The following is a 16,625-nucleotide window of genomic DNA, read 5'->3' on the forward strand; positions in this document are numbered from 1 at the left end:
TAAAATAAACAATTGATCAATTTATATACAATACAAAAAAATAAGTCAAATACAATTATCATGAAGAATTAACAGGGAATAGATTTACAATATTTGTGAATGGCATTACATATAGCCTCTGTTTAGCAGCTCTAAAAAAACAGTTTCATCGTACACCATAATTATGAGGATAAAAACGTGTGTAGAACCAATATTTGAAGGAGGCTTTTCCTATCTCCCACATTTAGCTAACCAAATCTATTATCTGGTGGAGTCACTCCTACACCTTCCCTTTTTGACCAGATTTTATTAAATCACTTGTTGGTCTCGACTCTCTGTGCAGAGAGATTCTCCTGATTCTTTACCTTCGACATTTTTATATACGATTGAGCCACAGAGGGTATGTTTATTGATTTACAGTTTGCCAGTATTAAGGACTCTCCCACTAAAGTGGCTATGAAACAGAGCAGATTAGGTTCGGTAGAAAGAATGTTTACGGCTGACGGAGAACCGAAAAGAACCCTCAGGGAATCAAGGGCGATCACTCGTCTGTCCAAACCCCTATTTCATTAAAGATTTTAGTCCAAAACATGCAGAATTTAGGGCAGGTAAAAATCATGTGGAACCAACCCCCAGAATCGGATCCACACGTAAAACGTCTGGTATCTGCTCCGTTATACATCGGTTTAATCTTTTCCAGAGTAGAATATAGCATCCATTTAAAATAGAAAGGTATACGCTTTAAGTTGGCTGCCCGACTAGATTTTATGGTCATTTGGTTAGAATACTTCCAGTGTGCTCTAGTTACTTCACAGACCGTAATAATCACTATTTTCCCCACATGGTTGGATACTAATTTCAGACCTATGTTCTGACATAACACTCGAAATAAGGAGAGGGGAGAGGAGGATATGGCTAGGTTCGTCCTCCTAGGTACTAATAACGCAAAAAAAAAAAAAAAAAGATGACCATAAGCACCAGGCCATCACCCCTGTCATAACTGCAGTGTGTGCCACCTGACCTCGACCACAAAAACGGTCCAATTCAACACAGACACGACATGGGAACTCAGAAATTTCACGACATGCCAACACAGTGGGTGTAGTCTACCTGATCACATGCTCCTGCAATCTCCACTATGTGGGCATGACAACTAGGAAGGTGAGCACAAGGATTTGTGAACACCGCAGCAACATCCGATGCCACAGAGCAAGTACCAGAATGACAGCACATTTTAACGATATGCAACACACACCTAACGACATGAGGTGGGTGGTCCTGGAGTATATCAAGCCTGGTGACAACCTCGAGCATAGACTGCTAGAAAAAGAACAACGCTGGGTCTTTAAACTGCGCACCGATACCAAAGGATTAAATGACAATATCCCGTGGGGCCAATTTGTCAGATAAACAGACATAACCTCACGGACATATTTTGCTTTTTTCATTTTTCCTTTTTTAACTTGTTGTATATTCTGATTTTTGCCTAACCCCTAGTCCTTTTTCCTAATTGTTATTACTTGTTTTTCTTAATAATCTTTACTTTAAGAAAACCATGTGCGTCATTTTTACACCTTTGTTGCCAATGTCTTGCATCATTTTAATTTTGTCCTTAATTCTATTAATATTCCATTAATTTCTAATTTAAATTTTTCTTTTGTTAACTTACATTTTTCCTCATTAGTCATTTTTTTCCCATTTTTAGCTATGAGCCAGTGCCCACCCTTCTCAATTGTGCCTGGGACTATGTCTTTCCCTTCCTTAGCCGACTAGGCTAAAATGGCCGCCACATTATTGTGTTTCCTCCTACTATTAGGACAACTCCCTCTCGACCTCCCAGGTTCGAGACTCGCCATTGTCCGCTTTCAATAATTTTTTCCTAATAATTCTCTAACTCTTCCCCTTCAATGCTAGTGTGCTCCGCACCCTACACAATTATTTTACAATACTTATCCAACTTACACACTCAAGATGGCCGCTACAAACAAAGCGCTACACACGGCCCAGCTCTTCTCTTCCAAGAGCCGGTGACTAAGCATTTTCTAACAATCTCAGAGAGTATTTAAACCACTGGAACCCAGGACACGCTAAGATGCGGTCCGCCGATGGGATCCAATAGGTCAATTTTACGGAGGCAAGTAAGTTCTCTCTCTCCTGCGCCTGGGGCTAACTTGCAACCTTGAGCCCCTTTTTCACTAACTTGAACTTTTGTCCATTCTGCAGGGCTGTAACGCCATACCAACTCTAAGCTTTATGCCCCCCACTCTCTCCTAGGGTTATTTAGGCTCCTCCACCCCGGCAGACCATGAGGCAAATTTGTATTAACTACTAAGTAGGTCCAAACGCCACTATATATGTTTTATGTTGTGTCTGTTATGTCGGATGTCCCATCACGAGTGTAATGTCTTCTCATATGTGTTTTACCAGACTACATTGGATGTCTACACCTATTCTAAGTTACAGGCATGAGCACGATCACCTACGGTTGAAGTTGATCTTAGATGAATCACCTGCCCAAGACATCGTTGGGCAGGCAGCGTATTAACATGTATGTTTTTTGTATTTCTGCAGCTACTACGCGTTCAATCTAACCGTATGTAATTGATTTACGCTGACACTAATGTGCGCGTTTATTTTTCCTTTTTACTTTATCACCTTATTATAGGTCTTTGCACGGAGTGGTACACATGGGGCTGGTCCCCATGCGGTCCTGAAGAAGAGGTTTAGGAGATAACCTCGAAACATGTTGGCTTTCAATATTAGGGACTATTAGCACATTATTACCCAATTCCTCCCTTTTATTAACCCCCCCTTTTTATCCTTTACCAACTAGGAGCACGAATAAACTCATTTACGCTCACTAGCTAGGTAATTTTTAATTTAAACCCACACCACTCCCCTCTCCCTGCACTACACATAGTCTTCACTAAATAGTGCTCCTACGTAACTGTCGCAAGTCGCAGCACGCCCCAAGCAGTAGATGCTTGGGATGGCCCCAATGATGAAGCATGTCACCTAGGGGAAACCTTTGGTGAGTGAGGGGGACTCAAGAAAAGTATTTTCTTTTCTCTATTTGAGGTGTGTCTTACTCACTAAGTAGACCCCTCCCTTCCCACCTAGCTAGGTTCTCTGATCCCCGACATAACACTCTACACTAATTTCCAGTGTCAGGCAGGTGGGAGATGAAGAAAGCTTGACATCTTTTCTCAGCTACTTCATTCATCTCAACCAAATTACTACTACATAGATACAGTATTTGAATGAAACTGAAATAAAGGGTTGAGCTGATAGATATTCGCATGAGTAAGCATTTGCCATGAGACAAATGAATATAACGAAAAAAATCTCTCAGCCGCCCTATCGACTGATCGTGGAATGACTGAAGCTTAGACAAAACCCTACACAGAAATCAAGTTTTAACTCAGAATGAAAATATGGGACTTTATATCCTTGCTATGTGAGGTTAAAACGATTGACTATAGTTTGGGGAGTCTTATAACAAATTCTCTTTGGTAGTCTGGTGATCCGTACAAAAGAGTCAGGGTCAATTCCGGCAACGTTTAACATATTATTCAGATAGTAATTGTCACCGGATGGTTTTTCGGCGGCAGAAGTTAACCGATTTAACAGGCCAACTTGATAATTATTTATCTTTAAAACATGGAAGAGACATACCTCCTTTCTCCTGAGTTAAGTGAAGAATTGGGAGCTTAACCCGTGGTAGTTTCTTTTGCCAGATGAATGTGTGAATGTCTGAGTCAATGGCCTCAAAAAATGACTTCGAGAATTTAATGATGACATTAGAAAAGAGAAACAGAAGTAACAAGTTTATTTTTATGAGGGAATACAGCCTATGATGGTGTAAAAACACTTTCTTAATACTGTGAACATCAGTTCTTTCATTTTGTATTTGGCCGATATTGTATTATGAGCTTTCATGTTTTTCTGTAAATTGCCATGTGTGCATTAACCTCTTCAATGCCCATGACGAGCTGGTCTCGTCATGGGCCGCGGTTGCGCTGTGCCCATGACGAGACCAGCTCGTCATAAACCCCGCCCGCTAATGAAACGGCTGGCACAGGGCGGGGAAAGGGGCGGGCACTGAAGGGGTTAACCAGACTTGTTTGTTCGTACCCTTGCCCACTTGGTGTTGCCACGTATTCTGCCTGTCTGGACTTTGACCACCTGAGGTTTATCAGTAATTTGCTTCCGATGTTTGCACTTCTTGGAAATGTTTTCGTCTTTCCAACACAATCACAGGTTGTCTTTGCTCATCTTTTACACATGCACAGCCTGTTCAAACATGTATAAATAGCTTTCGAGATCTTTGTCTGTTGTTCACTCTCTTCGTGGCCATCCTAGTGCGGTGAATATAAAATTTCCTACCTATTGTGAAGGAAAGTTTCAATTCTATTAAGGACGCGGAGCCGAGGATTATGCTTTTCGCTTCCTTATTTTATTGCTCAGCAGCCTTAAACACAAGAGTAAAAGACTACAAATTCCATGAGTCTTTGCATAGTTCAAAACAACCATAAAGGAAGTCCCATATTAACAACATCAAGGGATAGCAATTCCTCTTTCTTCGGGCGAAACACCTAATCCCGCTTTCTGTTAATAATCTTGTTTCTGATCGGATCCTGGAAAAATAGAAAGAAGCAATATAAGCAAATTAAAAAAACTGTTATCCCTGTAACAGAACATCAAAGACGCAGGTTAATTAGCGATCAAAATCATTAAGTTCACCGCAAATAGCAAGTCCTACATAGGCATCTCCCCATAACCCTCCAAAACTACAATACTTAGCCAACATGAAGCTTGCCAACATCGAGGGAGGGTGGGAATAATGATTACTCTGGGTGGGATAATCCTCGCCTCCACGTCCTTAATAGAATTGAAACTTTCCTTCACAAGTGCTAGGAAATGTTATATTCTATGTCAGGATAGGAGGCTCTGATTCTTCTAGTTCAAAGCTGATCGACAACCAGAGAAACCACGACCAAGATAGGTTTAAAATAAAAAGTTTCTAAAGGTGGAGTCCGAGGACCAATCCGCTGCTCTGAGTATGTCCTCTAGACGTCCCCCAAGGGCAAAGGCTTTTGAAGCCATGGCTCCCCTTGCAGAATGGTCCCCAAAGACTGTTGTATCAATGCCCGCTTCCTGGAGCACCCATCTCACCCAGCGGGCAATTGTGGCAGCTGTCACAGCTTTAAAAGGCTTCTCGAGCCAAAGAAAAAGTTGTAATACCCCTGGAGGTCTGCATTCTTCCGTCATCATTTTGTATGCCCTGAGACATCAAACAACGCACAACTTCGGATGACCCGGGAAAGCCAGATAGTGAACCACCGTAGTGTTTGACTTTGTACGTTGCGCCACCGTGAACGACACCCTTCCAGGTGTGAACATCTGTGCTGTAACCTCCAAGGCTCGGGCATCCGATACTCGCTTACACGAGACAAGACCAAGGAGCAGCGCTAGCTTACCTGTCAACTTCTTGCGGGAAAGGTATGGATTATCTTGCCAAGATTGCAGAAGATGTAGCACCGTATTAACTTCCCACAAGGAGGAATACCTCGGAAGGGGAGGAAACGATCTACACAGCAGGGGATGTTGCCCCACAGGAACCTCGTGAATGGGCAAATGGCCTGCTGATATTGCGGATTTACTTGTGTTAATCGAACGACAGGCCAAGCCCTGATCATAGAGTTCCGACAAGTAGCTGACTCCATGAATTACATCGGCCCCCACAGGATCCAAACCCCATCACACAAACCAGCGTGACCACTTTCTCCAAAACGATCTGTATCGATTAACTGTAGATTCTGCCCATGCCTTCCCGATAAGGAAAGAAGCTCTTGCCGAAAGGGCAGGGACATCTCAAAGTCCCCTGTAATACTCAACCCATAAGGTTGAGGCTGACCTCCTGAACCAGAGGGTGCAAGTTGTCCTACGAGTAAGTCAGAAGATGAGGAGTCTGGGGAAGTTGGACTGGAAAATCCATAGAAATTTCCAGAAGAGCTGGGTACCAGACTTGAGATTTCCAACGCGCCATCACCACAATTACTTCCGCCTTCTGCAGTGCGCCTGGGTATCATGGCAAATGTGGAAAAATCATAACCCCGGAACAGGCTCCAATCTTGCAAGAAGGTGTCCGTTGCCTCCGCCAGGGAATCTGGACGCCAGCTGAAGAAACGGGGATGACAGTTGAGGAGTGAAGCAAAGTGGTCCATGACATGGACCCCACCAAGTCATGGCTGGATCCAGCTTCCAATAACTGTAATCTTGTATATGTCTGGAATGCCAGTCCGCCGTCTGGTTGAGCAATCCCGAAGATACTCTGCTGTGACCAACAATTTGCGATTCAGACAGTACTCCCAGAATTCCTTGGCCAAATCTGCTAAGAGTATGGACCGGGTGCCTCCTAACCGATTTATATATCTCACCGCCGAGATATTGTCCATCTTCAATAAGGTGTGGCTGGAGACCTTGTTGGCCGCTCGGCATCGCGAAGGAACTGACCAGGAGCTCTAAGCAATTGATGTGTAGTTATTGTTCGTGCTCGGACCAATGCCGGTCTGTAGTAATGTCTCCACAGCAAGCGCCCCAACACTGTTGACTGGATCACCAGATCCCAGGCAGATCCAAAAATGGCCCTCCCATTCAAGACCTGCATATGTTCGAGCCACTAAAGGAGCTCAGTGCGTGCCTCCTGTGAGAGGGATTTCTCCTGCGTATACGTGAGACCGTGATGCAAGTGTTGCATTTTTTTTGGGGCTCTTTGGGGCCCGGAAAGATTGCCTGTATCAAAGATGACAACAGGCCGACGATCCGGGCTAGATGACGTAGCGAGAACCTCTTTCGCCAGAGTCCGGCGCAGTTCCCTACGGATCAGACACATTTTCTGCTGGGGCAATCTGAGACATTGCTGAACCGTGTCAACCTTGAAGCGCAAGAGGACATCTGTTGTGCCGGCACATAAACCGATTTCTGGTTGCTCAAGATGAAACCGAGACTCTGCAGGTGGTTCTGAGTCTGTCGGAGCTGAGAGACCAGAGTATGCTTCATCTGGTGCATCAAAAGGATGTCGTCCAGGTACACTATGAGGAGAATGCTTCGAGCCCGGAGCCACTCCATGGCTGGCATCAGCACCTTAGTAAAGCACCAAGGAGCTTACAACAGCCCTAACGGCAGACAAGTAAACTTGTAAATGACCCCTTGTCCTTCTTCTTAACAAGGAAAATATTGCTCAAAAAACCTTCGGGATGTGGGAATGTCCATAGGATGGCCTTTTTGTTTAGGAGATCCTGAACCTCCCCGTCCACCACCTGGGTGCACTTGCGTGAGAAAACAAGCAGTCTGGGGCAAGATAGTTGATGGGGTGCCCCATGGAACACGACGGGGAAGCCCACCACCGTTTGCAACACCCAAGCATCCCCTGTAATTGCTGCCCAGTTGTGTCAAAACCACTGCAGCCTTACCCCCACCTCTGGTGGGAAAAAGAGGGATAGTCCTTACCAGTGGATCTACCATGTGTGTTGCTGGCTCCTCGGGCTTCCCTCTCCACCCGCGTCCTTTGCGGCGGCCTCTCGAGGGATAAAACCCTTCGAATTTCTTTAGGTCCTGCCACTGCATGGATCGTTTGGTCTGGAACTTGCGGGGGTTGTTGTTGTAAGGGCGGCTGGAGGAGCGGCCCTACCTCTTCCGGCCCCTCCAAAAATGTGCTGGCTGAACACTTTCTTTATAGACTGTTGGGCCTCATCAAGTGAGGAGAAAGTGTTGACAAAATGAGATGACTCCTTAATAAACGGTTCTCCAAAGAGACCTCCGTTTGCCACGGCTTCCGTAAAGGCCAACTCGCCAAGTCTGGGCTCAATTTTGATTAGTAAAGAGCACCTATGCTCTGTTGATAACGCACAATTTGCATTGCCAAGTAAACACAGGGCTCTCTGCGCCCAGCCCGAGAGAATCGCGGGGTCTATAATGTGGCCTGTCTCTTTGGAGTCATCTGCCATGTCCAGAATCTTAGTAAGTGGCCCCAGCACGTCCAAGACCTTATCCTGGCAGGACCGCCAGGAGCAGTCCAGACCCTCTTTAAAGGTCTTTGATGAACTTGCCAATCAAAGTGGCCATTATCGCATTGAGCTCTGGGGTACACGCCACTTTACTCGGCTGGGATGGTCGGGGCATTCCCCCTTCTGACGGCCACAGACCTCTTGGTCCATAGGCTTCCATATCAGGCTAGCCACATATGACGCCACCAAAGGCGCCGGTATCCAGTCCGCAGAGCGGGAGGATATATCCTTCGGGTTAGGCATACCCAAGATATCCACAGAGTCCTGGGTGTGAGGTACATCTAACTGCGTTTTCTTAGTGCCACCTTCCAGATGCCAGGGTCTGCTCGGACGAGGCTCTTCGTCTGACTCCCCATTAGGAGCATCCGTACCAAACCCGGTATCGTCATCTGCCCCTGCTTGGGGACAGGAATCGTCTTGGGGGGGGGGGGGGGGTCCCCTCCAGCTGGAAATCCTCTTGCCCTTCAAAGCCCTCCGAGTATCATTTAAGGAAGGCCTGACACAGCCTCTCAAAGGAATCTGAAGAGGCGGTACTCTTTGGAGGGTTCTTTTGCGTTTGGGAGCATGCACTCCATCCAAGGCTGAGGAAACCGACCTCTCTAATGATGCATCTATCGCATCCACCAACCCAAAATGAATAGGGAGAAGTGAGTGCTCCTCCTCCCCGGTTTCCCAAGTATTAAATTCACACGCCATCACAAAGAGGATCAGAAAGAGGCCAGAGTGAATTACCAGAAATGGCCCAGAGAAAAATCTGTGCCTTAAAAATTCACCAGCACAGGCCAAGGTTGGTTGCCCAAAGAACAGAGATAGCTAACGCTCTGCGGAAGAACCGCTATGCTAGAGCCACTAATTATAGGGATGCAAGTACTGCAAGCTTCTGATTTCCCCAATCGCGCAAAGAAACTAACAGCCTGCTTGACGGGAAGCTGCCAGACGCGCCAACGGGAGCCGAGGAATGTCAAAAATGCAGAGGGATGCCCCTCTCCCTCCTGTCACCCGCACACATGTGAGCAGAAGGGAGAGGCACCGCCTAGGAAGGCCCAGCCCCACCCATCAGCCAGAGAGGCAGTCAAGCCCACGCACGATCAAGGCACTCCAACGCGATAGAGCGCCGAAGTTAAAAGACGCTAAGATTCCTGCAACACACTGCGCAATCCCGATCCCCGGGGATCCCCCCAGCCAACTGAACTACAGGAGCTGACAGGGACCGTCGCCGAGAGAAAAGTTAGCGCTGACAACACCATCAATAATCACAGCACAATCGCGCTTAAAATGCCCTAATGTCTTCATAGGAATTATATTACAATGTTCTCACTGACTTAAACAAGATCAGGGGAAAGCACTTCTCTGGCTGCTGAGGTGCGAAGAAAGATGAAGTGCTATCCCTTGATGTTGTTTATATGGGCTGCTTCAATGGTTGTTTTGAACTATGAAAAGACTCATGGGATTTGTAGTATATTTGTTTAAGGCTGCTGAGCAATAAAATTGGGAAGAGAAAAGTATAAGTAGAGCCTCCGGTCCGGACATAGAACTGGTGCTCCTGCTCGAGTATAATACACTTTAGTATCTTTTCAGTTACCTCCGACTACTGGCTTTCTTATATGAAAGCGGGGAAATATAATTTTAACTTCCACCATCACTGGAGGAAGTGTATACCAATGTTGTAATAGCGTATGAGTTTTAACTAGTAGAGACTTATAATTAAGAATGTATAGATAGTGAGAGATTCTCCCAGCCCCCACAGCTGCTTACTTTGTACGGTGTCTTCTGAGCCCAGGGGCCCGCGGGCACCTGATAGGCCACAGATGTAATGACAGTGCATGACACTCTTAAATACTTGCTGATTAATTAAAGATCAGCCACTGCACACAGTTGAAATTAGAGACACTCTTGTACTAAAAAAGCTGACTAATATTTACTGAAACTTTTCTTAACTGCCACTCCAAAACTTTAATTGTGTTAGCTCAAAGATAGTCTGTCATGTAAATGGGTGAATAAATCAAGAGACAAGAGCATGAAGTAGAATGGTACTTATTACTCCAGTACACTGATGAATGCAACTTAATCTGGAGCTTAATTTAAAAAAAAAAAAAAAAATGTTGATGCATATAAATTACTATCAAGCAATCAATGAATTCAAAAGAGTTTTAAATAATCTCACATTAAACTACTATAGCTCAGCAGCCACACACTACTGTGAAAAAGGATAAAGCAGCAGGGTTCTCAGGAGACATAAAAGATTACAGCAAAGAAGCAAGAGTCCCAGTAAGCAGATGGCGTTTAAAGCACAAACTGTCCCCTATCTGAATGAACCAAAAAATAGCAAAGACATTTTACAACGACAAAAAAACACTTTCCTTTGTAAGTAAATCAGTGAAGCTCTTCCACATCAACAGTAAAATAGCCAAGCGCCACTACATTCACTACCAGACGAATCAAACTCCCCTAGAAAGGGAGAGTGGCAGGCTGAACAGTATTAGGGCTAACAATTTATGATTGGACAGCTGACAGTGAGTCTAAGGTAGGGTAGCAGTCTCTGGAACACGTTGGCTGACAATCTGTTGGGAAGATGCCACTCTTTGGAGAGTAGAAGAGACTGGCGGCCTCTGGCCTTGGGGACTAACTCTGCTGGGTACCTAACACAATATTGTGCGTACTATTTCTAGGCAGGGAAGCGACAGTCTCTGGGGAGTTGACTTTCGTGAGAAAGGGAGCCTGACATTCTTTTCAAACCTGACATTCTGCGGAGCAGACAATGTACTGGAAGCAGACACTCCTAGGGTCAGTGAAGATATGCGCTGACAGGCAAGAATGAATCTCTATGGGATGCAGGGCAGACTGCTTCCGGTTAGGGTTCGTAAATAGTAGAACTGTCTTTACTAGTGGAAGACAGACACCAGTAGCATAGGCAGAACTCTCAAGTTTCCCAGGGCCAGGTTCATGCGTGAGCAGTTCATCCAGAGCGATGTCTTTGCATTCTAAGACACACGTGCCTGAGAACAAAAAGACTACAGATCCCAAGATGCAAAGAAAATAAACTGGTCTCGATGACCTACTCACGCACAGAATTGATAAACAGCAGAGCTACGCATAGCAAGAACACCGTGGACCATAACGCAAGAAAAGCAAATAGGCCCCGATACCCCGGGCTATGTAGCAAAAAGGAGCCACATGGGGCGCAGGGGGCGCGGTGCCACTTCGCCTACTTCACTATTGACAGCCACGCCCCGTCAATGTACTGCAATTGGAGACCGTAGGTGCCACTTCACTACGGACAGTCACGCCCCCGTCACTCTACTGGAATTGGAGACCGTAGCTTCCTAGGAAAAGGCGCTTTCCCTGTTTAAGATGGCAGTCCCTTCCTGATAGCCGACACTCTCTAAGTAACCGTGATATTGTGACTGCAGGGCTCCCGTGGGAAGACTGCCAAAGTCTGGGACAATAGCACTCTTTTGAAGCCTAACACAATAAGGACGATTGACAGTCTTCTATTCCCACAAACTCTCTCTCCTTGCTGTGTGTCCCTTGTGATATAACGCCGCCTGTACTCTCCAAAGCCCAACCAACCTCCCTTTCTTTCCCTCATCATCTTACCGATGTTTCCTTTTCCGCCCCTGGCAACGAACGCGCCTGAAAGTAACGGAAACTAACGGCCACGGAAAGCGGGCACGCGCTGTGCCCGCCATGGGAGAAAAGCAGCGCGCGCAGCTCCCACAGGAAGGAGCGCGCTCATTTTGACCTGAGTTTGGCGCGCATTCAGGCGCCCTCCACCGGGCATGCGCAACTTCGCGACCAGCATGAGGAACTGAAGCCTGAGACAAGACAGGAGTGCGCGTGCACGCTTAATTGACAACGTTACCGCTACGGCACAGCTACCTGAAAACAAAGCCTCGTCTCTGATTAGTCAATCCTGCACCATCCTCCGCAGGTACACTAACCTGCTCACGTTTTTTAGCCCACCGATTCTCATAATAGATCACCTGACAGAACATAAAGGGGACACCAACCTGCTCACGTTGTTTGGCCCACCGATTCTCATAATAGATCAACTGACAGAACGGGGAATTTCAGAGATGTAGTATCAGAATCAGATTAATAAACAAGTTTCAACAAGGTATCGAGTATATGGTCTATTCACCAATTATCCAGTAGGCCCACAAGACAGCAGGCAGTTACAATTAAGTTACCCTTTCCAGCAGTTGTCATAATGGCCTGAACATTCTACCACTTACCTGTTATTACAACATTATGATTTTAAACCTTTATGAGTCTTGCACCATCCTCATAACAGGGGGTAAGACTCCAGTACAGACCACAAATTTGTGTCCATAAAGCCAGAAAGTTCCAAGGAAATAGCTGGGTCTTCTCTTTGTCGGAAGGGCTGATCATTGAGTATGATACGTTGAGATGCCCAAATGTACAGCAGCATGTCCACCATAGCTAGCCAGTCATCATAGACCGACTGGTTACATTTCTTATAAGCCAAGCTAGGCACTTAATGCAGCGGAGTTTACCAGCTCTACACATTCATACACACAACACACATTTGGGCCCATATACATTCATACACGCATTGAGCTGGCAAATGACCACTGGTCATCAATGTTATTTTACCCTCGGAAACATTTACACCAGTATTCTTACCCTTCCTGTCTCCTGAGTAAATGTACATTCGATAAGTTCTAGTAGTAGATTAGAATAGGGAGGAAAGACAATAATGCATTTAACTTTGATTTAAAGAACCACAGACTCCGGAGAAGTTTAAAAGTTTATCTGAATTAATAATTTTGTGAGTCAAATCAATATACTCATGACTAAACCAGAAATCTACATCAGGAAAAATAGTACAGTTAGCTTATAATCAGTTTGCATGATTAACTCTTTGCAATGACAGCACCTGAGGAGGGAAAAGACAGAAAAGCAAGTACGGGGCATTTACCCTATAATTATATTTACCTAGAATGGTGTGAGAACCCCGACATCAGAGTGTCAGAGTTTCATGAGAGGAAAAGTGACCTCTTCTAGTGTAACACCAGCGTTACACCCCTCTCTGGTGCTACTCTGTCCGGTTCAGGTGCGTCCGGATCCTTCCCTGGATGTGCCTCTGATGGAGCAGGGTTTTTACTTTAAACCCGAATATCTGTTTCATTTTCGTATGTTTTTATTAAAAGTACTACTGATTAATTAATAACTACTAAAGATTTGTAAAGTCTGGTCTAATCAACCTTATTAACAGAAGAATTACACGTGGGAAATGCTATTGCATGGCTAAAATAATAAGTGAATTAAGATGGTGAGCAAATTGACAAAATAGATGTTGCTTATGTGATGTTATTGTGCTTTGCGCTTATAATCAATAAGCATTAATGACTTTTGATGTCGCAAATGGCTAGATAAATACATACACATAAGGGTATTAGCAGGGGAATAACACTGTATAATCATTTCCGTGCACTAATTATGTTTTGTGTTTCTTTTTACTTAAGTTGACCATTGTGGCCTGCTAGAAAATGGCTACCACCTGCAGCCTGTATTTGAGTAGATGGAAAATTTACAAGAAGGCTCCGCGTTGCCTGTGACCTTGCCCTCTTGACGAACTGAAAAGCCATGATCATGACGACAAGCCCAGGAAGTCTGCCAAAGGCCCCTGAACATGAAGTTTGTTGCTAAATAAAAGACTGACTTTATAAACTAGTAATGATCCCACGAATGGGATACAAATTATCCAAAAGAGACATCCGTAGAAGTAACAAATTAGTGATGGACACCTTATTTCTATTCATTATTTTGAGACGATCAATGTGTGTGAACAAATACCCATGTAACCCTATCTACCAAGACGATATTATTTCCGCCATTCATCCGTTTTGTACGATATGATTGCAACATTTTGGAATGTAATTTTCGTATAAATATTAGTAGACTAGAGAGGTCTAGCGCCACTTCTTCCCGAACTGATGATCCGAGGTCCCGATGCTGACGGAGAGGACGGTGACTCTACATGACGGCTAGAAACTTTGATTATTTTGCTGAGGACCGGTTCTGACTTAGAAAACGACTTTTAGCCAGAATAGGTAAATATGACAGAAATGATTTTGCATTCAATTGGCTTTTCTTACAATCTTAGATAAACAAATATTCTGTTTGAATCACTGTGTCGGGTGGTTATTTTATTGTCATGATTATTGAGTTTATTTGCGAATTCTAAAATGTTTCACTAGATCTATAGCAACTAGTTGATGCCATTGACCTCAGGGTACATGCAGATTGGTTAGGTATCAAAAGTGTTTCCCCTTATACATGGCACGGATAGGGTGGTAGGATTAATGTTGGTGTAATGGGCCCCACCAGCGTGTGATGTGTGTGTGCGTGTGTGACTGTGAGATCACTCCGTCTGTGGAAGTAGAGGGGATTCGGAAGCTCCGATCTGCACCAGTTACTTGGTAGCAGAAAGATGGTTAACTATTGTCTTGATCTGGTGAATTTTGCGTGTATATAAGCTTTTGATTATTGATTGGTATTGATATATGTACTAACACTGTATGTCGAAGTGGTATTGAGTTTATGTTGTGTGTACGGCTTCTGGGACGTAGGAAGTCGATGACAGTTCCGTGGTAGGGCAGAGAGAAGCGCTGCTCTCGGAAAAAGCGGGATTGTTGGCCCTGTATGAAGGCAGGGGAAAACGTGTGACAATTGAAGTTGCGCGTCGCATTGTCTGGGTTCGATGAGGTAGCATCGTCGTGTTTTACCATTAGAGACGTATTTCCTGTGTGAGTGAAGTGTATATGATAGCGAAGGTTATCTGTGAAGTTCTGGTCTTAGGTATCAGGGATCCTTATGGCATTCCGTTATCACTTATCACTAGAAAGGTAATAGGTATTCTCTGAGCTTGTTAGAAGGACAGAGCAGAGGTAAGCGCTGATTTGTTAACGTGTGATATAATTCTGTAGTAGGACAGACTGTTCGCTGTTCTCGGGAAAGACAGGATTCTGTGTGAATGTACTACATTTTCTGGTGTGAAAGTGCGTGAATGAGAAGGCATTCTGGTTAATTGTAGAACTCTTAGGAGCATTCCGGAGAAAACAGTTAATTGGTGCTTGTTAGAAGGGTAAAGTAGAGGGATGTGCTACTTTATCAACGGAAGTAACGATTCCGTAGTAGGGCAGAGGTAAGCGCTGCGCTCGAGAAAGGCGGAATTCTCGTGGGAAAGGTCTTTTGCTGTTCTGTGGCTAGCGAAGCGGACAATGGAGATGTTTGTATGTCGTAACTAACAGACTGGTAGAAGTTGAAACAAAGTCTACCGAGTAGTTTTGTAAAGGAGGGGTAGACAAGAGAGACAGGAGACAGGAGCAGAAGCTGCTGCAGCGACTGCTGACGTCAGGAAGACCGCGCTGTGATTGGACAGTGGGTTAGAACGGTGGAAGCACGGTGATTGGTGTGTTAGTGTACGCCGCGCTAGGATTGGGAGACAGACAGGGTGACGTAGACGCTCCAGGATTGGTGCGTTGGTGTGAGTCGCGCTGGGATTCGTCGACTGAGTCAGTGACGTTGACGCTCCAGGATTGGTGCGTTAGTGTGAGTCGCGCTGCAATTGGACAAGAGATCGTACAGTTGTAGAAAGGACGAAAGAGTTGGGGAAAATAAGAAAATGTATTACCACGCTGAGGATAAGAAAAATAAATCCTTGTTTAGTATGGTTAAGAACTGGTTTGACAAGGATAAGGATATTGTGACTAGGGAAGGACAATTACTTCCTCCGATAAGAACCCCCGCATCCTTCATGGTTGCGAAGTATGGGTATCATACCTGTATTTGGTTAGACAACTGGGTGAAATATACTAAGGAAGATGGAGTTTTACCTTTCCCGGAACATGGGTCATTTAATCAAGCCATATTAAGGAACTTACGGGAGCGAATGATGGGTCTAGAGCCTCGGCCTAGGCCGACACAATTTGAGTCATTAACTGAATGGGAAGATGAAATGTATGAGCGAGAAAAGCAGAGGGGTGGAGGAAGTTACCCATATATGTTCGGGCGAAAGTATGATCGCGAAACCCATCATGACCGGATGAGAAGATGGCGTGATGCCAGCATGACTGAGGGATTATATCCTGTAAGAACAGCAGAGGAGACCGAAGGGAGAAAATGTACAGAGAAAGAACATAACGTAGAAACTAGGAGGTATGGGGCGAATGAGTCTGATGATGATGTCTTAGAAGACATGCTCTACAAAAGACCACCCCCGTATAGACGAGAACCAGAGGTAGGAACAGCAGTTACCCCAATGACAAACACCCTGCGGATTATAAAAACAGAGGTTACGACCCCTGAGTTGAAAAGCAGTTGTTCTCTGGCAGAAAGAGAGAGGGAAAGAGAGAGAGAAAGAGAGAGAGAGAGAAAGAGAGAGAGAAAGAGAGAGAGAAAGGGAGAATGAAGTTAAGGATGAAAAGACCAGAGAACTAGCAAGAACTACTTTCGAATTGACAGAGAAAATCAGAGAACTGACTAAAAATCTGGAGGCAGTTACAGTGCCTGTGACAATAGGTCCAGTTATGCCGATTTTCGACAAGCAGA

At 44.9% G+C, this 16,625-nt stretch overlaps 1 long non-coding RNA gene across 1 annotated transcript in view; it reads left to right on the top strand.

Moving 5' to 3' along the window:
* LOC146859082 (uncharacterized) overlaps positions 1-14,200 on the top strand; it is a 110,261-nt gene extending 96,061 nt beyond the window's left edge. The window contains exon 3 of the long non-coding RNA XR_014980059.1: positions 13,538-14,200. This is a non-coding gene — a long non-coding RNA (uncharacterized LOC146859082). The remainder of the gene's footprint in view (positions 1-13,537) is intronic.
* The last annotated feature ends 2,425 nt before the right edge of the window (positions 14,201-16,625 follow it).

Source organism: Triturus cristatus, chromosome 3_2 (genome assembly GCF_964204655.1).
Source record: "Triturus cristatus chromosome 3_2, aTriCri1.1, whole genome shotgun sequence".
In the NCBI taxonomy this organism is placed as follows: domain Eukaryota; kingdom Metazoa; phylum Chordata; class Amphibia; order Caudata; family Salamandridae; genus Triturus; species Triturus cristatus.